At 39.4% G+C, this 23993-nt stretch overlaps 1 long non-coding RNA gene across 1 annotated transcript in view; it reads right to left on the bottom strand.

Annotated features, from left to right (window-relative positions):
* Positions 1-11803: 11803 nt before the first annotated feature.
* Positions 11804-23993, bottom strand: part of LOC112587339 — a 116205-nt gene continuing 104015 nt past the window's right edge. The window contains exon 4 of the long non-coding RNA XR_003111831.3: positions 11804-11884. This is a non-coding gene — a long non-coding RNA (uncharacterized LOC112587339). The remainder of the gene's footprint in view (positions 11885-23993) is intronic.

The following is a 23993-nucleotide window of genomic DNA, read 5'->3' as shown; positions in this document are numbered from 1 at the left end:
TATATATGAATGTTATTTGAAGAAACAGTAAGACAGGCAATAGAAAGCTGATTTTCACTTGATGGGTTCAGGAATATTGCAAAAAAAAAAAAAAAAAGAACAACCTTGAACCTTGAATTTAACCCTACATCAATGTACCAAAAAATGCTAAAAAATGTTACTAGAAGTTACTAAAATCATCCAACAGTTCCATTTGTTATTTTTTTAGAATTTCATTTTTTACATTTGCTTGTATGGCTATTATAAAGTGCAAATATCAGTAAGTTCTATTTTATTTCCTCTCACCCCATAGGAAATATGCCATTCATTCATTCATGCATTTATTCATTTTTTTAACAAACAATTATTGTATGCCAGCTAAGAGTCCAAGCCCTATGCTAGGTAATTAATGAGAAAATTGAACACTTCAGCCCTCAGAGACTTCTGAAGTCTACCTCATGAAGGTATCAGTCACCTGCATAGGTAATCCTAAAACAATGGGTTAAGAATAATGATAGAGGCAAAAAGACGTTTATAACAGCAGCACATAGGCTTAGGACCTGGTCTACAATCAAAGAGAGAAGAAAAAGGATTTCTCTAGGAAGTGAATCTTAGATCACTCTTGAAATTGCCTGGAAACAATGTTGTCTTTAGAAAACGGGAAGAATTTTCTGTACTGCTTAACAGTAGCATATTGCGTGGAGAGACACAGATGCCATGGCCAAGATCTGACTAAACACGTACCCTAAGTATGACATACCCATCACCGCACCTTCTTCCCAGGTCTATGGCAGGCATAGCTAATTGATCACAGCACTGCCAGGAACCCAGAGGCAGCCTCCGAATCCTTCTCACCCCAGTGCCTCTAGGGAGTCCATTTCAATCCGTCTGAAGGCAGGATGAAATCATCTGGCCATGTTTGCAGCAGATGAGGGGGAGACTTTGGAGGTTACAAACAGGGAAAGCAAAGTAACCAAATGTGTGATTTAAAAGATCTCTGCTGTAGAAATGTGGATGGCAGATTTGGGACCATGCGGGGAAAACAAAAGTGAAAGAATATTGTTATATTTCATATATGAATCACCATAGAACATAAAGTCTTCCCATAACCTGTGTGCAAAAGGAACTTAAAAAGCAAGTGATTTGTAGCCCATAGAAGGGACTGGGTTGGCACTGTATTTGGCCCTATTACTGTACTGTAAATGCTCAGTCATGTCGGACTCCAAGACCCTATGGACTGTAGCCCACCAAGGTTTCTCTGCCTATGGAATTTTTCAGGCAAGAATACTAGAGCAGATTGCCATGCCCTCCTCCAGGGATCTTCCCTACCCAGGGATCAAACCCGCATCTCTCGCACCTCCTGCATTGGCAGGCAGGTTCTTTACCACTGCACCACCTGTAACCTGATTTTTGACCCTATAATTAACACAAATTCCAAAGGGAACAAATTCTAAAACTTTCCCTCAGAAGTTTCCACATATTGGCTATGCTAACATTTCCTCCTGGAGGATGAAGGTGCTAAAGTTTAATTTTGGAAAAAAAAAAGTCATCTCACAAAGAATGCCACCTTTAAGGATGTTATTTGTAGCTACTGTTTTACCACCAGAGAGTAGAGAACTAGAAACTTCAATAAGAAAAACTCAACAAGTAGGGAATAATGATTTAGTTTGGTCGACACTCCTGTTACAGCCAGAGCAGTTAGTGACTTTCAAAATAACCTTAACTGGGCTTGTTGAATTAAGAGACTGAACCATTTTTTTCACTTTTTTTTTTAATATCCCAACAGAACTGGCACTTGTCAGTCGATTTGTTTTTAATTCCCAGGTCTCTCTGGTTTGTTTGCAGCTACTATGCGTTGTTTTTTGTTTTTTGTTTTTTTTTTCTTTTTAAGTGCATGAGGCAGGTTAGAGTTTTGATAATCCATGTCCGCCCAAAGGCTCCAGGGATGCAGGAAAGCAAACAGAGCTAAGTTGAGAAGGGGACGTATCGGCAGGAAAAAACACGAGATAGAAAGGCCTGCTCTCATTACACAGGTGAGGCTTTCCCAGGAATGCTGGGGACGTGACAGATCAAGCGGAGGGAATCAGATACTGAACACCAGGCATTTAGCGAGAGGAGACAGGAAGAGGAGATTTGTGAGCCGGTTTTATACACTGGTAGTATTCTGCAGATTTGAGGCGCCTGGGCCTCTCATGAAGAGTTTCTGTGGTGCTTATCACTGACAGGTCTAGACTTGAGGACAAAGACACCAGCCTGAAATGGGCAAGAGGTATGGGGAAGGCGAGGCAGAGCCCAGAGAAGGAGAAGGGGAAATTCCTTTCTCAGAGGACTCAATACCGAAGGTGTGAAAGCAGAACAGAGTTGTGCCCTTCCCTTGAGAGAGAGGGAGAGAAAGAAAGAGGTGTTTATTTAAAGGTGTTTGAGGAGGTTGGGAGTTTGGGAACTCTGCCTCAACCCGCTATTTACAACCACATAACTAAAATACGTGTGTGTGTGTGTGTTAAGTTGCTCCAGTCGTGTCCAACTCTGTGACCCTATAAACTGTAGCCCACCAGGCACCTATGTCCATGGGATTCTCCAGGCAAGAATACTGGAGTGGATTGCCAAGCCCTCCTCCAGGGAATATTCCCGACTCAGGGATTGAACCTGCATCTTTTATGTCTCCTGCATTGGCAGGTGGGTTCTTTATCTCTAGTGCCACCTGGGAAGCCAAAAATACATTTATATCACCACTATTTTCTATTTCTTTTGTTTGTTTCAGGGAAGGGGCATCAAGGGAAACCAGAAAACCCTAGTAAGAGACACTATTAAGATGTTTAACTTCATTGATTTATGCTTATGCTTTAATCGAGAAAGCAATTAAAAAGAATTTTAATGGCAAAATGTGTCCCCCCACCGCAAATCTATCAAATCTTGCAGCATCCTTTTACCTTGCTTTCAATACCTAAAACACAAACCCTCTTCTTTCTCTCACAGAACAACTGTTAGACTCCAGAGAGCCTTCACTGGGAGTGAAGAGTGAAGGCAGTTACAGTGAAGGAAGAGATGCAGTCACGATCACGCCTTCTGTCTGGGCAGGTCCAGGCCACTTCCACATGACCAACCGTTCCAGAGTCAGTCACCAAACAGGCAGGGTCCACACAGAAGTCTGTCAGAGGTGATCTACCTGAGGCAGGCATCCTAGAGCACTCCCCCTAGAGTGTCCCCTTTGCACCTCTAATCTCTCTCTTCAACATTGTCCCTCTCCCTGTCCCCACCACCCCCCAAAATTCCATCATCTCCGAAGGAAGATTCTGAGCAAGGATTTCTGACTCAGATAGTCCAGAGCAGAGCTTCTACAGGATAAACAAATGTGTTTTTTTCTTACTAATATGAATCACCCTCCCAACAAAACCTTGACTGGGGGGTGGTTGTTGTTCAGTTGCTAGAAGCAAAATTAGAAAATATTTGGAGTTGAATGAAAATGTCAATTGTTGTTCAGTTGCTAAGTCATGTCTGACTGAGACCCCATGGACTGAAGCACCCAGGCTCCTCTGTCCTCCACTATCTCCCGGAGTTTGCTCAAATTCACGTCCATTGAGTCAGTGATGCCATCTAACTGTCCCATCCTCTGCCATCCCTTTCTCTTCAATCTTTGTTAAAATCGGGGTCTTTTCCAATGATTCGGCTCCTCGCATCAGGTGGCCTTAGGACTGGAGCTTCAGCTTCAGCATCAGTCCTTCCAATGAATATTCAAGATTGATTTCCTTTAGGATTGACTGGTTTGAGCTCCTTGCTGTCCAAGGGACTCTTAATCAGGTATTTTTCTATTAATACAATGACGATGTCCATTTGTTGTGTTACTAAAAACTCTCTTCTTGGAGAAAAGTAAGGAAAGAAGGAGAAGTTAAAGAGACATCTCATTTGCCACAGGTATGCCTTCTAACTCTGTAATATTGTGTAATATTTCTTCACTTCTACACCCAGAGATATTAGTGGTAAGGCAGGTGAGGTGTTTCTTTTTTTTTTTTTTTTTTTCGGTTCTTGAAGGTTTCTGTTTTGACAAGACCTCTTTAAAGACCTGCCAGCTCAGCTGTAAAAACGCTGTGGATTGAAACTTGGCACTTACATTTGCAGTCCCAGAGCAGCATTTTTTTTTTAACACTAAATTTGGACTAAATCTGTTAAGATTCTTCTTGAAATTGTGAGTGTAAAAATAAAACTCAGGAGCTTCATGAGTTCCTTGATATTTTGTGTTCCTACTATGTGAGGAAAACAGGTTCTGATTTCTAAAAAAGACAAACTGCCAGTCTCCGATTAAAATTTCTTCCTTGGGTGTGTGCCTGTGTCTGTGGGCGAATTTATCTAAATATACAATATACTCATTCACGTATCACACGTGCACGAACTTTAAGCCATTTCGGATAAGGCAATGTTAAGCACACTTCAGGGCCCCCATCTCTCAGTCCCCATTGGGAAGCTGATGGGCGGGCAGGCCCAGAGGAAGAAGGAAGAGTATCAGAGTGTGCCTCCCTCTTTGCATCCTGAGATGGCAGGCAGGGGAGAAGAGAACTGGTGGTCCAACCGGGAGCACAGTCCCCTTGTCAGAGACCCAGATGAGATGGGGCAGCTGCTGTCGACAGACACTGCTCAGCTTGTCAACAGAGCCGCTGGGTTCCTTCCATTTGATGTATGTCTCTCCCGTCTGTGACCACCCACCAAAGGGTTAATGAGGCTCGCACTCAGCCTCCTCACAAGCTCTTTTTTCCTCAGCCCAGAGATGTAGGAAAACATATCTGTTATTTGCCTGTGTTTGGTTCACTTCTTTGTATTGTTTTTTCCTATATTAAGATGGTCCCCCAAGATAATGTTTAACGATGCATTGAGTGAAATGTCTCGTGCCAAGCCCTGTTCTTTCCCCCTGGACTGTCACGGCCACCCCGACAACAAATCATTTGTGTTGGTTTCTCCTGGGAACCTCCAAGGCTTCTTGATGGAAAAAAAGGAGTAGAAGAAACTGTACCTTTAAATTCTCTTTCATTTTATACCATTCTGCACCTCGCTTTTTCAGTTAATAAGTGTTTCATATTAGTGCTTAGAGATCTTCCCTGTTTGCCCCCTATACCTCCAAAGTCACACTGTGTCAACATGGTCAGTCATCCACCTGGTCTTCCCTATTTGTGCTGTTTCTAACCTTTTCTTATTACTAATAAACAATTATTTATATAATAATAAACATAAATAATAACAAATATTGAAGGGATTAAGAACATGTTCTGTCTCTGTATTCTAACTCATATATTTATGCTTGTATCTTCATAATTATTTTGTTTCTCCAACATTTGGAGTCATGTGATACATATATAAGATATGTATCTTATCTTCATTGTTTTATTTTTTATTGATCTAAGCATTTTATGTCAGGACTATTTGCAAAACAGCTTATATTCCAAAATTCTGACATATTTTTCATCAATATTAAATTTTGTATTTTTTGTTTGCATTCCCTCTTTGACCCAAGAATTAGCACTTTTATTTTGCTTTCTAAGTGAGAGGGCCTTGTTCTGAATTGAATTGTAGATTCAATGCATGGTTGCCAGATAATTTTGCTGTGCTATTTCTATATTTCTACTTTATTAGAACTTATTGAGATTTTCTTTGTGGCTTAATTGGCATGTGATCAGTTATTTTGTGAAGAATGTATGAGCACTTAAAAAGTAGGAGGAGTTTTGGGTATTTGAAATATATCCAGAAGGGTTAACTTATTGTGTTGTTTTATTGTTTGTTTGGTTTCTTTTTTAATACTAAAAGAGGTGAGTTTCAGCCTCCAGTTATCAGTGAACTTCTTATATCTGCTGTGTTTTCTGTTTCAGGGAAGTTCCCACTGTCATCTGCTGCATAAATATTCTTAATTATTTTATCTTGTCTGAATTGTAGCCTTGAGCATTATAAGGTCTCATTTCTGTCATTATTAATGTTCTTTGGCTTAAATTCCTCCTTGTTTGATATTAAGATTATAACCTTTATTTCTATTTCTGTTTGCATTTTCCTGGCATAACTTTGTCCTTCTATTTAACTTTTCTTAATCATTTTTAGTTTTCTCTTTTGTATACAGCATAGAGTTATGTGTGCTTTGTAACCCAATCTGAGTTTTTTTAAGTGAGTTAAGTCTATTTTTATTTACTCATGTAACAGATAAGTATGTTCGCTAGGCTGTAATACCAATTCATATAATGTTTATATCTGTGTGTATGCATGAATATGCATGTTTAATTTTCACAATGTGCTCTCTTTTCTCCTTTTGGTTTGCTATTTTTAGTTTTTTGTTTAATTTAGAAAGTTATTTGTTTTGTTCTTGGAATTACTTTACATTAAACTTTTATATAATGTCCTTAATTGTCTCTTTGCTTTAGATATTATATATTAGCTTCTTATTATAAGCAACAATTAGTTTGTAAGCTCTTCCCTTTCCTTCATCATCTAATTTTAAGCAATACAGTTATTGTCTTTTATATTTGCCTTGTGCTATAAAATCAACTAAAACATTTACTGCTTGTTTTGTGAGCTTTGGATGATAATTTTTGACTCCCAGTTATCACCTCTGAAGCAAGTATGATCTTACAGAACTTTCAATCATTTTTTCCCATTCTCCCATTTTTATTGATATATTATTTCTATATTTTCAAAGGGTATAAAATGTACATATTATTTTATTACAATTACTTATAACTTTCCTCTGAGTTAGATATATTTAATATGTATCACTAGTTCTTTTCCCAAAATTGCCTCAGTCCCATCTTTTTTGGCCAAAGCTCATTCTCTAGTGGATTCCTCAGCAATATATGTTCAGAACTGTTGGTCTTTATAGCTGTGAGCAACTTGCTTACATATAAAATGTTCAGATTATCCTTTTCCTCTTCAGATGCCTTATAAATTGTGATGATGTTTGCTATAGGATGTTGCTGTTGAGAAGCATGATGCCAACCTGATTTTCTTTCCCTTAAAAGGGCTTTCCTTTACCTGAGTGTCATAAAGATACCTGCTTTGTCTTCCAAATCAAATATTGCAATCAGTGTTGAGTCAGCGTTAACAGTTTGGGGTCAATTTTCACTTTCGGTAACACATTAGCATCTGTTTCATTTCAAGAAAATGATATGAATTATATACAGTCTTGATATTTGTTCTTTGGTCCACTGTGTTTATTTTCTTTTGGGGGAATTTCAATAATAGAAATGTTAAATTTCCTTTACCTCTTCTCTATATCATTTTCTCCACATCCATTTTTAAAGTATAGTCTTTTCCTATTGTCTCAGTCCTAATCTTTTTGTTCCCAATTACTCTTAAAACCATGACTATTTTGTTTTGTTCTGCATAATTTAGTCTTCATTTCTGAAATGGTATTTATTATTCTTTCATTATTTATGAGCATATATTAATGAGACATTTTTGAGACTTGGCTCTTACAAGGGTGGCAAGGCCTATATATGTATATATATATATATATGTTAGTGTGAATGAAATTTAAGAGCTTACCATCCCTTTCTGCACCAAGTTAAGCATTTAGCTTTAGGAATGGATATGATATTATGGTGACTGCTCTGAAAATCCTATTTCACAGGTGACCCACACAGTTTATTTAGTGAAATATCATAGAATATCACGCTAAGCTGCTAAGTCACATCAGTCGTGTCTGACTCTGTGCAACCCCATAGACGGCAGCCCACCAGGCTCCCGTCCCTGGGATTCTCCAGGCAAGAACACTGGAGTGGGTTGCCATTTTCCTCTCCAGTGCATGAAAGTGAAAAGTGAAAGTGAAGTCGCTCAGTCGAGTCCAACTCTTCGCAACCCCGTGGACCGCAGCCCACCAGGATCCTCCATCCATAGGATTTCCCAGGCAAGAGTACTGGAGTGGGTTGCCATCGCCCTTTCCTAGAATACCATAGTCATTTAATCAAATTAGTTCATTAAAGCAGAGAATCAATTTTAAAATTATATATGAAAGCAATAATATATGTAAAATATACGTGAAATATATATGACCAACCTAGATAGCATATTCAAAAGCAGAGACATTACTTTGCCAACAAAGGTTCGTCTAGTCAAGGCTATGGTTTTTCCTGCGGTCATGTATGGATGTGAGAGTTGGACTGTGAAGAAGGCTGAGCGCCGAAGAATTGATGCTTTTGAACTGTGGTGTTGGAGAAGACTCTTGAGAGTCCCTTGGACTGCAAGGGGATCCAACCAGTCCATTCTGAAGGAGATCAGCCCTGGGATTTCTTTGGAAGGAATGATGCTAAAGCTGAAACTCCAGTACTTTGGCCACCTCATGCAAAGAGTTGACTCATTGGAAAAGACTCTGATGCTGGGAGGGATTGGGGGCAGGAGGAGAAGGGGATGACAGAGGATGAGATGGCTGGATGGCATCACTGACTTGATGGACGTGAGTCTGAGTGAACTCCAGGAGTTGGTGATGAACAGGGAGGCCTGGCGTGCTGCGATTCATGGGGTCACAAAGAGTCGGACACGACTAAGCGACTGATCTGATCTGATCTGATCTGATACATGTATTTTGTATTTTAAGTAAAAATATTTTTTGATTAATCAATAGTCAATCCCTGCTTACAACATGGATGACCAGTGATTAAAGCTCCACACCATTTCACCATTTCAAAAGCATGATTCACGCTCAATGTGATTTGAGTGTGATTCAATTCATTAGAAGTCTGTGACTTCTAATTTCAGTTCTTTAAAGTTGATGCAATGCAAGGCCCCTTGGGGAAGAATATGGAAGGAAGAGTTGATCTCTCAAAAATTTCCTGATAAATTAAATTCCTCTAATTCACACCTAAAACAACAGCAAAACTTTAATAATTTTTTTAAATTCTTATTGAAATATTTTTTGTTTTCATGGGTACAGCAACAATTTTCACAGTTATATTTCACTATATCATATAATGTTTAATTAAGATATATTGTTATAATAACAAACTCCACTAGCATCTACCACTGACTCTTAGATCTAGAAGGAGCCAATGTGGGTGAGATACTAAAAAGGAGCCTACAGCCTACAGTGGGTGGGGCATCAGTCAGTATCTTTTAAAGAAAGAGTTGAAATCATTGGTTAATTTAGTGAGTCAGCTTTGGACATGTCAATTAAAAGAGTTTCTACTGCTTTGAGAGTTTATAGAGCTGTTCCAGGGCATCCAAGGCTTTCCAGAGCTGTTCATGCATTATAGAGGTGGGATGAACCTCTCAAAGATTATACTCCCTACTTTGCTACTGGGAAACAGAGATTCAGAATTCTGCTATTTTATGCTCAGTGTTACAGAATTACGGCACTCCCCACCTCACCCCTCTGTTCTTTCTGAGTGCTGAGTCCTTCCTCTGTGCAATTCGTTTCTGCGATCATATCCTCACCACTTGCCCCAGCATCTTCATCATCTTCTGTAGGGAGTTCATCGTGTTCAGGACCCTCTAAGATATGCTGTAGTGATTTTATTCCTTTGCTTTATTCCTCAGTATCAAGCCTGCATTCAAAATACCATCACTGTTAATTTTCCGTTTTATTTTTAATGAAGCAGCTAAGTTGCATTGATGAGTTTCTTTCACAAGATCATTAAAATTCATAGTTTATCAGGGAATTCTGACCTTTAAGTGTTAAGAAAATGACATGGACTCAATGTCTGTGCCCCTCCCCCCCCCCCCCCCCGCCAAAATTCATTGTTTAAGCTCTGATACCCAGTGTATTTGGAGGTGGGGCTTTGGGGAGACAAACAGGTTTAGATGAGGTCATGGAGGTTTAAAACTCAACACTCAAAAAACTAAGATTATGGTATCCAGTCCCATCACTTCAGGGTAAATAGATGGGAAAAAAAATGGAAACAATGGCAGATTTTATTTTCTTGGGCTCCCAAATCACTACAGACAGTGGCTTCAGTCTTGTAAGAAACTTGCTCCTTGTAAGAAGAGCTATGACAAACTTAGACAGCACTTTAAAAACCAGAGACATCACTTTGCTGACAAAGGTCTGTCTAGTCAAAGCTATGATTTTTCCAGTAGTCATGTATGGATGACTACTTCTCTGGTGGATCAGATGGTAAAGCATCTGCCTGCAATGTGGGAGACCCGGGTTCGATCCCTGGGTGGGGAAGATCTCCTGGAGAAGGAAATGGCAACCCACTCCAGTACTCTTGCCTGGAGAATCCCATGGACGGAGGAGCCTGGTAGGCTACAGTCCACGGGGTCACAAAGAGTTGGGCACGACTGAGCGACTTCACTTTCACTTTCATGTATGGATATGAGAGTTGGACCATAAAGTCTGAGTGTTGAAGAATTTATGCTTTCAAATTGTGGTTTTGGAGAAGACTCTTGAGAGTCCCTCAGACAGCAAGAAGATCAAACCAGTTAATCCTAAAGGAAATCAACCCTGAATATTCATTGGAAGGACTGATGCTGAAGCTGAAACTCCAATACCTTGGCCACATGGTGTGAACAGCTGACTCATTGGAAAAGACCCTGATGCTGAGAAAGACTGAAGGCGGGAGGAGAAGGGGACGACAGAGGATGAGATGGTTGGATGGTATCACCAACTTGACGAACATGAGTTTGAGCAAACTCTGGGAGATGGTGAAGGACAGAGAAGCCTGGTGTGCTGCAGTCGACGGGGCTGCAAAGAGTCGGACACGAGTTAGCGACTGAACGACAACATCCACAACAATGAAGGTGGAGCCCTGTGATCAGACTAGTAGCCTTCTAGGAAGAGGGGGAGACCAGAGACTCCTCTCTCTTTCTGCCATGTGAGGATACAGCAAGTAGGTGGCCTTCTGCACACCAGGAACAGAGCCCTCACCAAAACTCAACCCTGCAGGCACCCTCTTCTCAGACTTCCTACTCTCCAGAACTATGAGAAATGAATTTCTATTGTTTAAGATACATAATCTAATTGATATTTTGTTAAAGCAGCCCTACCCAGCTAAGAAAACACTAAAATAGTCTCAACGTCATTCAAATTAGCCTCAAAATAGTGTCCCTTAGCAGTCATGGGAAGAAATAGGAAGGCAGGAAGGCCAGAAGGGGCTGACCTAAGCCATTGCCTGAGGGGACAGTGGCATCTCCCACACAGGGGGAACTTCTGTGAGACAATATCACATATTGTGAGGTAACATAAATAGGGTTAAAGCAGCTAACTGTTTTTAGAGAACCAGAAGAAGTTGAGATCCAATAATTTTCAAAATACAAGGTGACCCATTCCCTCATTTCCAAAGCTACACACCGTCTGTTCCTCCTTGTTTGCTTTTTATAATCATGCTTTCTTTCTCACTTGTCTTCATATTTCCATTCCTCCTTTTGGAGGTTTTCACTTAAAGATTTACAGACTGTGCCTTGCACTCTTTGAGGGAGGAGGTGTTACTAAACAGTATATAATAAACCCAGAAAAGCCTTAGAAGGAAAATGTGTTTTGATATTAGATGGTAAAGTAATTGCTTATATAAAGGCACATTAATTTAGAGTTGGATGAAAGATCTCAGTGGGAGAAGCAGGCTAAAATCTATGTATATTATGATCGTATTTTTACAAATAGAGAAGTGCAAATATAAATATGTATGCATACACACACACACACATATATATGTGTATATATATACCTACACATTGTATTGAATAAGTGAATGCTAAGAAAGAAAATCTGGAAGAATAAACGCCAAAATGTAAATGTTAATCCCCAAGAAAAAAGGAACTCAGATGAATATATGTTACAAGTATATCAAAACATATCTTAACCCACTACAGATCTTAATATCAGTCTGGTTTCTCTTGTACGCCTTCCAAGGAAATCTACTCACTGAAATACCAAAGCACCATTCATCTCCTGTGTGTAGTCTTGAGGGCATCAGAATCAGTCTTCAGAGTCTGCGTGTTCATAGGTCTGTATAATGGGGAGATACAAAGGTATTAGGGGAAATCATTAGTCAGAATGGAAGTTCACAAAATGTGAAAGATCACATTTTAAAGTCAGAACCAAAAAATATATGTATGTATGTATGTGTGTGTGTATATATATATATATATATATATATATATATATATATATATCAGATCAGTCGCTCAGTCATGTCCGACTCTTTGCAACCCCATGAATCTCAGCATGCCAGGCCTCCCTGTCCATCACCAACTCCCGGAGTTCACTCAGACTCACATCCATCGAGTCAGTGATGCCATCCAGCCATCTCATCCTCTGTCGTTCCCTTCTCCTCCTGCCCCCAATCCCTCCCAGCGTCAGGGTCTTTTCCAATGAGTCAACTCTTTGCATGAGGTGACCAAAGTACTGGAGTTTCAGCTTTAGCATCATTCCTTCCAAAGAAATCCCAGGGCTGATCTCCTTCAGAATGGACTGGTTGGATCCCCTTGCAGTCCAAGGGACTCTCAAGAGTCTTCTCCAACACCACAGTTCAAAAGCATCAATTCTTCGGCGCTCAGCCTTCTTCACAGTCCAACTCTCACATCCATACATGACCACTGGAAAAACCAGAGCCTTGACTAGACGAACATTTGTTGGCAAGGTAATGTCTCTGCTTTTGAATATGCTATCTAGGTTGGTCATAACTTTCCTTCCAAGGAGTAAGCGTCTTTTAATTTCATGGCTGCAGTCACCATCTGTAGTGATTTTGGAGCCCAGAAAAATAAAGTCTGACACCGTTTCCACTGTTTCCCCATCTATTTCCCATGAAGTGGTGGGACTGGATGCCATGATCTTCGTTTTCTGAATGTTGAGCTTTAAGCCAATTTTTCACTCTCCACTTTCACTTTCATCAAGTACAACAACCAATAAGACAAAACACAGTATTTCTTCATCCGAATCGTGTGTCAGTCAACTAGAGGCTAACAGAGGGCACTTGCACAAGGTATCAATCTGCCTGGAGCAAATGCTGCTCAAACACAAAAATCTTCTTTGTCAGCACACTGTCAAATTTAGAGAGTAAGGAATTATTAATACAGGGAAAATTTGAGGGTCTTTTATTGATTCATAAAATTTTTCTCAGAAGTGGGCCTAAAGCAAAGCTCGGAAAAGAAGAAGTTTTAAGGCGCTATGAAAGTGTAAACTGAAGTTAAACTGGAACATCACTCTCTCTGTTGGTCCTGGTCCATTGAGCCTATATTGAAAGAATTCCTCCTACTTACCGATTTAGGAAGAGTAAACACGGTGCTGCAGGAGAGATGAGAATAGATAAAAAAGAAGGACAGTGTGATACAAGTCTGACTTACAGATGGAGTAGTGTTGATTAGAAGGCAAAGTATTGATATCCTGGTTTTCTTGGTTTTCTTAACCTGTGCTCTCCCTTCAAATAAGGAGAAGGGTGGAAATTCATCTGATTTAATAACAAGTCATCTCGAACAAGATCACAATCAAGTTGCCAACCATTCATTCATCCAACAAATATTTATTGAGGCACTGCCAGGTGCCCAGAGACGTGCTGAGGATGTAATAGACTCTGAGATGTAGTCTTTGCCCTCAGGAATTTAAGTTCAGGGAAGAACTAGTTAAAAGTAGCATTTCTGTAGGAATCACTTTTCTATTTTTTTCTTTTGGTTTTATTGAGACGCAATTGACATACTGCACTGTGTTAAGTTTAAGGTATACAGCAGAACGAATTAACTCATGTATATTGCAAAATGATTACCACAATAAGTTTAGTTACCATCTCTCACTTTATATAGTTAGAAAAAGGAAAAAAATACTCCTTGTGATGAGAACTTGGGGATCTATTCTCTTAGCAACTTTCATATATACCATGTAGCAGTGTTAACTATAGTCATGGGCTGTACATTATACCTGCAGTCCTTAATTATCTTATAGCTAGAAGTTTATACTTTTTACCTATTTTGATAACCATTACTGAAACATTTTTAAGTTTCTATAATATGCTAGGTTCTATGTTTAGGAATACAGAAATAAATAATAATATCTGATTTCTGTCCTGCAGGATATAAGAATCCAGTACCGATTCAGATATATTAACAATCAAACAAGCAAGCAAATAAGACATAAACCTCCAGATTTCATGACGCTATAGACTCCATCCTCATCCTTCAACTAGAGACATGCTGAAATACTGAATAAAATAAATCAAAGTTTTTTTTTAAAAAATGAACTCTAAAGAAAGGAAATTCTCTGATTTCCAATGATTATAGAACTAAAGGATCTTTTAAAATATAAACAAAAAGTTTATAATAACTAATCACATATTTGCTTAAAGCCAATGCCAAAGGAATTAATAGGATTTTAAAATTTTATTTCATTTTTGGTATTTCAGTGAATAATATCTAAACTCTATAAGTAGAGGGTTATAAATGGGTTCTTTATATGGATAGTTGATATTCATCTAAGCTATTTTTTATCCCCCAAAAATTGAAAACAGCTCTATTTTTCTAATATAGAATACATATCTACATTTCAAATCAAGAAGATGCAGAAAAATGCAAAGAAAATTAAAGAAACCTTTTTAAATTCTAGCACTTAGGGATAACTACTTTTAACTTTCTGGTATATAAACATCCATATTTTTTAATTTGCATTCACTCATTAAAACACAATATGAGCAGATATATTTATTTATACTATTCTTAATTTATAAAAATTTAGTTTCATATAGACCACTGCTTATTAAAATTAGAAATCAAGGAAACCTGTGACAATGAGAGCAACAAGACCCAGATGTTTGAAAATCTGATCATCACCCTGCAGGAGCTGGCACATACCAAGGAGAGGTCAAGAGAGGCCCCTGTCAAACCCTGCAACCCTTTTGAGCTACAGTGAGGTACTAGGCCCTAGCTTTAAGTGAACCCTAGACTTTATTTTTTGAGGCTCCAAAACCACTGCAGATGGTGACTGCAGCCATGAAATTAAAAGACACTTACTCCTTGGAAGGAAAGTTATGACCAACCTAGATAGCATATTCAAAAGCAGAGACATTACTTTGCCAAAAAAGGTCCATCTAGTCAAGGCTATGGTTTTTCCTGTGGTCATGTATGGATGTGAGATTTGGACTATAAAGAAATCTGAGCACCGAAATATTGATGTTTTTGAACTGTGGTGTTGGAGAAGACTCTTGAGAGTCCCTTGGACTGCAAGGAGATCCAACCAGTCCATTCTGAAGGAGATCAGCCCTGGGATTTCTTTGGAAGGAATGATGCTAAAGCTGAAACTCCAATATGTTGGCCACCTCATGAGAAGAGTTGACTCATTGCAAAAGACTCCGATGCTGGGAGGGATTGGGGACAGGAGGAGAAGGGGATGACAGAGGATGAGATGGCTGGATGGCATCACTGACTCGATGGACGTGAGTCTGAGTGAATTCCGGGAGTTGGTGATGGAGAGGGGGGCCTGGCGTGCTGCAATTCATGGGGTCGCAAAGAGTCGGACATGACTGAGCGACTGAACTGAACTGAACTGAACCTATATGCATAGTCCAGCAATGGGAAAAATGGGAAGGAAGATGCTTATAATCACATAAACTAATCCACAAAGCAGCTTTCTTTTGGGGTGGAGGATGGAGGGTCTTGAATATTGGTATAGTGGAGGGAGATGGCCTGACCTCCATCCATCCTTGCTACTAATCCCCTGCTGCCTAAGGGTCTACCCTCTGCGTGCGCCTCTTTCCTTGATGCCTTTATTCTCTTTGTGAAAGTGATATAATTCATTGTTAAATATTAAAACAATAAAGACCAATGCAAAATGTACAAATTACCTGAAACCCTCCAACCCTTAAATAACCACTGTCAACACTTTGATGAATGTCCTTCTCAGTAGTCCCCTTTACCTATGTACCCAGATCGATATATGTATAGATAAGAGTGAGCAAATATAAGTGTTGTTCTAAAGTCTGTATTTTTTCAGCAAATAATATATGTTGTAAGCTTCTTTCTATATCAGTAAATAAACAGCCGCAGCTAAAAAATAAAATTAGAAATCAAGCATATGCTTTTTGAATTTTAAAATTGCCATTATTCACCAGTTTTTGGGAAAATCATAATGCAAAGCTTATAGAATATATTAAACAGAACAACACAAATAACCAAGCTCATATGATAACTTTATATCCAAATTCATAGGACACAGCTAAAGCTGTACTTGGAGGGAAGTACTAGTTTTATATAACGTATATATAAAGGAAAGAACTGATCAGAAGGAAAAAATGGATGTAACAAACACTCTTAGAAATAAAAAAGAAAGAATATCATATAGAGACATAATTTTAAATGCAAAGATTTACCAAATATTAAGAAATGCTGCTGCTGCTGCTGCTAAGTCACTTCAGTCGTGTCCGACTCTGTGCAACCCCATAGACGGCAGCCCACCAGGCTCCCCCATCCCTGGGATTCTCCAGGCAAGAACACTGGAGTGGGTTGCCATTGCCTTCTCCAATGCATGAAAGTGAAAAGAGAAAGTGAAGTCACTCAATCATGCCCAACTCTTAGCGACCCCATGGACTGCAGCCTACCAGGCTCCTCCGCCCATGGGATTTTCCAGGCAAGAGTACTGGAGTGGGGTGCCATTGCCTTCTCCAAAGAAATGCTACTCCCTGTATAAAGCAAAACTTTTTGGAGAATAGAAAGGTCAAGCTCTTTAGCTCATTTCATGTAGAATAAAACAATTTTGATAAAAAATAGACAAAGATAATGAAAGACAGGAATATTATAGGTCAACACTTTTCATGAAAAGAGAAGCAAAAAGTCAAACTAAAATATTAGAAAATCACCACCTCACAGTCCTTAGAACAGCAACTATAGAAAATTGCAAGTGTTGGCAAGAATGTGTAGAAACTGGAACCCTTGTGCCCTGTTGGTGCGAATGTAAAATGGTGCAGTACATATCAGAAATAGTATGGTTGTGATCCAGCAATTCGACTTCCGGGTGTGTATCCAAAGAATTAAAAACAGGATATCAAAGAGATGGTTGAATACCATACTCAGAGCAGTATTATTCACAAAAGCCAAGATGTAGAAAGCAATCTAAGTCTTCATTGATTGAGGAACAGGTAAACAAAATGTACTATATACATATATATATATATACATACACATACACACACAAAAAAGAAGTATTAGCAGTCTTAGAAAGGAAGGAAATTCTGACATGTGCTTTAAAATACAAGGGTCCAAGTGAAATGAGTCAGTCCGTTACAGAAAGACAAGTACTGCATGATTCTACTTATATGAGGAACCTGGAGCAGTCACATTTATAAAGAGAGTAGAATGGTGGTTACCAGGGCTGAAGGGAAGGCGGGATGGCAAATTGTGGTTTAGTAGATATAGAATTTCCGTCCTACAAGATGAAAGACTTCCAAAGACTGGTTGCACCACAATGTAAATGTACTTAACAGAGCTAAGTGTACACTTAAAAATGGTTCAGATGGTAACTTTTATATTATATAAATTCTACCTCAGTTTTTAAAATTAGCATACCAAATTTAACAGTGATGGGCTCAGCCCCACCCAACTCTGTGAACTCATGGACTGTAGTGCGCTAGGGTGCTCCGTCCATGGGATTTTCCAGGCAAGAATACTGGAGTGGGTTGCCATTTCCTCCTGCAGGGGATCTTCCAAACCCAGGGGTCAAACTAGCATCTCCTGTGTCTCCTGCATTGGCATGCAGATTCTTTACCACTGTGCCACCTGGAAAGTCCCTTAAATGGTATGTGACAACCTAGAGGGGTGGGAGTCATGTATGGATGTGAGAGTTGGACCATAAAGAAGACTGAGCACCGAGGAATTGATGCTTTTGAACTGTGGTGTTGGAGAAGACTCTTGAGAGTCCCTTGGACTGCAAGGAAATCCAACCAGTCCATCCTAAAGGAAATCAGTCCTGAGTGTTCATTGGAAGGACTGATGTTGAAACTGAAACTCCAGTACTTTGGCTGCCTGATGCTAAGAGCTGACTCATTTGAAAAGACTCTGATGCTGGGAAAGATTGAAGCTGGGAGGAGAAGGTGACAACAGAGGATGAGATGGTTGGATGGCATCACTGACTCAATGGACATGAGTTCGGGTGAACTTCAGGAGTTGGTGATGGACAGAGAGGCCTGGCATGCTGAAGTCCATAGGGTCACAAAGAGTCGGACATGACTGAGTGACTAAACTGACTGAGAGGAGTGGGATGGGATGGGAGGTGGGAGGAAGGTTCAAGAAGGAGGGGGCATATGAATAGATATGGTTGATTTATGTTAATGTATGGCAGAAAACAACACAGTATAGCAAATCAACTATCTCCAAATAAAAATAAACTAATTAATTAATAGAAAAAAATTAAGAGCAGCAGAAATGATAAATATCTGGGTAAATATCAAGGATTATTTTTTCTCCTCTCAAGTTCATTATAATATCTTTGATTGCTGAAAAGCAAAAATTATAACACTGGAGTTGTCAATGCATGTAGATGTAATATTAATACATGTGCAAACTGTAACATGAAGACCCATGGGAGAGGAAAGGAACATATTTAGTTCTAGGAGTTCTATCTACACTGTGTTTGAAGTGATAAAATATTCAAAACTTATATGAGAAAAACTTCAAAATCATCAATTATAAATTTAAACATGAACAAAAGGAAAATTTAGATATGTACTATAATCTCAAACAAATGCTTAAAAGATACAAAAGAGATTAGTTAATGTGAAATATTAAAATAATTTTAATAATCCAAAAGAAAGCAGGAGAAGGAAAACCTACGAGCAAGAGGACAAAGTGTAAATTTCAATCTCATCAATACCAATATTTTTATTAAGTTTAAATGACTAATGGATTTAACATATCAAATGAAGGACAGAAACTGCCATATTCAGTTTTTAAAAGACCCAACTATATGCTGTCTAAAAGATACGTATTTTAAATATTAGCACATAAATGGGCTAAACATTTTAATGGGAAAAGAGTAGTTATATTAATATTAAAGTTAACTTCAGAGCATGAATATTACTAGAGATAAAGAAATACATTAAATAATGGCCAAAAAGTTATGCAACAATAAAACAGCAAACCAAATGGGTATTGACCTAACAACAGACACCAAAACACACTGACAAAAAAGAAAAGAGAAAAGAAAGAGGAAATTTAAAAATCTACAAATTTGAAGCCTTCAGCACTCAAAGGAGTTATTTTGATAGAACAGAGACAGAAAATTAGTAAAGGTATAGAAGCCATGAACAGCTTGCTCTAATCAACACTTACAGATAATTCATCCTACAATAGCAGAATACACATTCCTTTTGGGTGAACGTGGCATAATCACTAAGACAGATCATACTCTGGGTTATAAAATAAACCTTACATTTAAAAGGATAGAAACCACATAAAATATGTTTGCTGTCAATAATTGAATTGAACTTGAAATCAGTTACAGAAAGACAGCTTCCCAAATTTGGAAATCAAATAGCACACTTCTAAATAATAATAATTCATGGGGCAGAGTAGAAGCTATAAGTGAAATTAGAAAAAATTGGGGGTTGAATGAAAATATCAATTGTTTTTGTTCAGTCACTAAGTCGTATGTGACTGTCTGTGACCCCATGGACTGCAGCACCCAAGCTCCTCTGTCCTCCACTATCTCCCAGAGTTTGCTCAAATTCATGTCCATTGAGTTGGTGGTGCTGTCTAATTACCACATCCTCTGCCACCCTTTTCTCCTCTTGCCCTCAATTTGCCTCCAATTGCCCTCTTTTCAAGCATCAGCTTCTTTTCCAATGAGTTGACTCTTGGCATCAGGTGGCCAAAGTATTGGAGCTTCAGCATCAGTTCTTTCAATGAATATTAAGGGTTGATTTCCTTTAAGATCAATGGTTTGATCTCCTTGCAGTCCAAGGGACTCTCAAGAGTTTTCTCCAGTACCACAAGTTGAAAGCATCAATTCTGCAGTGCTCGGCCTTCTTTACGGTCCAACTCCCACATCCATAAACGAATATGGAAAAAACGGTAACTTTGACTATATGGACCTTTGTCAGCAAAGCAATGTCTCTGCTTTTTAATACATTGTCTAGCATATTACAAGTGTATGAGAAGCCTTTCTTCCAAAGAGCAAGCATCTTTTAATTTCATGGCTGCAGTCACCATCTGCAATGATTTTGGAGCCCAAGAATGTAAACTCTGCCACTGTTTCTCATTTTTGCCCATCTATTTGCCATGAAGTAATGGGACCAGAAAGATGATGCTGTGAAAGTGCTGCACTCAATACACCAGCAAATTTGGAAAACTCAGCAGTGGCCACAGGACTGGAAAAGGTCAGTTTGCATTCCAATCCCAAAGAAAGGCAATGCCAAAGAATGCTCAAACTACTGCACAATTGCACTCATCTCACACGCTAATAAAGTAATGCTCAAAATTCTCCAAGCCAGGCTTCACCAATACGTGAACTGTGAATTTCCAGATGCTCCAGCTGGTTTTAGAAAAGGCAGAGGAACCAGAGATCAAATTGCCAACATCCACTGGATCATCAAAAATGCAAGAGAGTTCCAGAAAAACATCTATTTCTGCTTTCTTGACTACACCAAAGCCTTTGACTCTGTGGATCACAATAAACTCTGGAAAATTCTGAAAGAGATGGGAATACCAGACCACCTGACCTGCCTCTTGAGAAACCTATATGCAGGTCAGGAAGCAACAGTTAGAACTGGACATGGAACAACAGACTGGTTCCAAATAGGAAAAGGAGTACGTCAAGGCTGTATATTATCACCCTGCTTATTTAACTTATATGCAGAGTACATTATGAGAAATGCTGGGCTGGAAGAAGCACAAGCTGGAATCAAGGTTGCCGGGAGAAATATCAATAACCTCAGATATGCAGATGACACCACCCTATGGCAGAAAGTGAAGAGGAACTCAAAAGCCTCTTGATGAAAGTGAAAGAGGAGAGTGAAAAATTGGCTTAAAGCTCAACATTCAGAAAACGAAGATCATGGCATCTGGTCCCATCACTTCATGGGAAATAGATGGGGAAACAGTGGAAACAGTGTCAGACTTTATTTTTGGGAGCTCCAAAATCACTGCAGATGGTGATTGCAGCCATGAAATTAAAAGACACTTACACCTTGGAAGGAAAGTTATGATCAACCTAGATAGCATATTCAAAAGCAGAGACATTATTTTGCCAACAAAGGTCCATCTAGTCAAGGCTATGGTTTTTCCAGTGGTCATGTATGGATGTGAGAGTTGGACTGTGAAGAAAGCTGAGCGCCAAAGAATTGATGCTTTTGAAGTGTGGTGTTGGAGAAGACTCTTGAGAGTCCCTTGGACTGCAAGGAGATCCAACCAGTCTATTTTAAAGGAGATCGGTCCTGGGTGGTCTTTGGAAGGAATGATGCTAAAGCTGAAACTCCAGTAGTTTGGCCACCTCATGCAAAGAGTTGACTCATTGGAAAAGACCCTGATGCTGGGAGGGATTGAGGGCAGGAGGAGAAGGGGACGACAGAGGATGAGATGGTTGGATGGCATCACCGACTCAATGTACATGAGTCTGAGTGAACTCTGGGAGTTCGTGATGGACAGGGAGGCCTGGTGTGCTGTGATTCATGAGGTCACAAAGAGTTGGACATGACTGAGTGAACTGAACTGAACTGAACTGAATGGGACCAGATGCCTTGATCTTAGTTTTTTGAATGAGTTTTAAACCAGCTTTTTCACTCTCCTCTTTCACCCTCATGAAGCTCTTTAGTTCCTCTTCACTTTCTGACATTAGAGTGGTATCATCTGCACCTCTGAGGTAGTTGACACTGCTCCCTGCATTCTTGATTCCAGCTTATGGTTCATCCAGCCTGGCATTTCCCATGATGTACTTTGCATATTAGGTAAATAAGCAGGGTGATAATATGCAGCCTTGTTGTACTCCTTTCCCAAGTTTGAACCATTCAGTTGTTCCTTGTCCAGTTCTAACTGTTGCTTCCTGACCTGCATACAGATTTCTCAGGAGACAATTAGGTGGTCTGGTTATTACCATCTCTTTAAGAATTTTCCACAGTTTGTTGTGACCCACACAGTCCAAGGTTTTAGCCTAATCAATAAAAAGAGAAACAGATATTTTTCTGGAATTTCCTTGCTTTCTCTAAGATCCAAAGGATGTTAGCAATTTGATCTCTGGTTCCTCTGCTGCTGCTGCTAAGTCGCTTCAGTTGTGTCCGACTCTGTGCGACCCCATAGAAGGCAGCCCATCAGGCTCCCCCGTCCCTAGGATTCTCCAGGCAAGAACATTGGAGTGGGTTGCCATTTCCTTCTCCAATGCATGAAAGTGAAAAGTGAAAGTGAAGTCGCTCAGTGTGTCTGACCCTTAGCTACCTCATGGACTGTAGCTTACCAGGCTCCTCCATCCATGGAATTTTCCAGGCAAGAGTACTGGAGTGGGGTGTCATTGCCTTCTCGATCTGGTTCCTCTACCTTTTTCTAAAGTACCTTGTACATCTGGAAGTTCTCAGCTCACATACCGATGAATCCTAGATTGAAAGATTTTGAGCATAACCTTGCTAGCTTCCCAGGTGCTAGTGGTAAAGAACCCACCTGCCAGTGTAGGAGATATAAAAGAGGAGGGTTCAGTCCGTGAGTGTGGAAGACCTCGTGGAGAAGGAAATGGAAACCCACTCCAGTATTCTTGCCTGGAGAATCCTATTCAAGGATAGCCTGGTAGAGCAGCCTGGCAGGCTATAGTCCAGAGGGTTGCAAAGAGTCAGATATGACTGAAGCAACTTAGCACTCCTAAGCACTTGCTAGGAAGTGAAATGAGAGCAATTTTATGGTAGTTTGAACATTCTTTAGCATTGCCCTTTCTTTGGGATTGGAATGAAAACTGACATTTTCCAGTCCTATGGCCACTGTTGAGTTTTCCAAATTTGCTGACATATTGAATGCAGCTCTTTAACAGCATCATGTTTCAGGATTTGAAATAGCTCAGCTGGAATTCCATCACCTCCACTAGCTTTGTGCACAGTAATGCTTCTTAAGGCCCATTCACACTCCAGAATGTTTGGCTCTAGGTGACTGACCACACCATCCTTGTTATCCTGGTCATTAAGACCTTCTCTATATAGTTCTTCTGTGTATTCTTGCAACCTTTTCTTAATCTCTTCTGCTTCTGTTACATCCTTACCTTTTCTATCATTTATCATGCCCATCCTTGCATGTAATGTTCTCTAGATACCTCCAATTTTCTTGAAGAGCTCTCTAGTCTTTCCCATTCTATTGCTTACCTCTATTTCTTTGCATTGTTCATTTAAGAAGACCTTCTTATCTCTCCTTGCTATTTTCTGGAACTCTTCACTCAGTTGGGTATATCTTTCCCTATCTCCTTTGACTTGCACCTCTCTTCTTTTCTCAGCTATTTGTAAAGCCTCCTCAGACAACCACTTTGCTTTCTTGCATTTCCTTTTCTTTGGGATGGTTTTGGTCACTGCCTCCTGTACAATGTTACAAGCCTCCATCCACAGTTCTTCAGGCACTCTGTCTATCAGATCTAATTCCTTGAATCTATGTGTCATAAGGGATCATAAGGGATTTAATTTTGGTCATACTTGAATGTTTAATCATAAGGGATTTAATTTTGGTCATACTTAAATGGCCTGGTAGTTTTCGCTACTTTCTTCAATTTAAAACTGAATTTTGCAATATGGAGCTGATGATCTGAGTTGCAGTCAGCTCCAGGTCTTATTTTTATTGACTGTATAGAACTTCTCCATCTTTGGCTGCAAAGAATATAATCAATCTGACTTCAGTATTGACCACCTAGTGATGTCCATGTGTAGAGCCATCTCTTGGGCTGTTAGAAAAGAATGTTTGCTATGACCAGCATTTTCTCCTGACAAAACTCTGTTAGTCTTTCCCTGCTTAATTTTGTATGCCAAGGCTAAACTTGCCTGTTATTCTTGGTATCACTTGACTTTCTACTTTTGCATTCCAATCCCCTAAAATGAAGAGTATGTCTTTTTTTCATGTGAGCTCTAGAAGGCTTCCCTGGTGACTCAGATGGTAAAGAATCTGCCTGCAATGAAGGAAACCCAGGT

Source organism: Bubalus bubalis, chromosome 10 (assembly GCF_019923935.1).
Source record: "Bubalus bubalis isolate 160015118507 breed Murrah chromosome 10, NDDB_SH_1, whole genome shotgun sequence".
Lineage (NCBI taxonomy): Eukaryota > Metazoa > Chordata > Mammalia > Artiodactyla > Bovidae > Bubalus > Bubalus bubalis.
The sequence above is the reverse complement of the archived record's forward strand: the minus strand, read 5'-3'. Positions and strand labels throughout refer to the sequence as shown.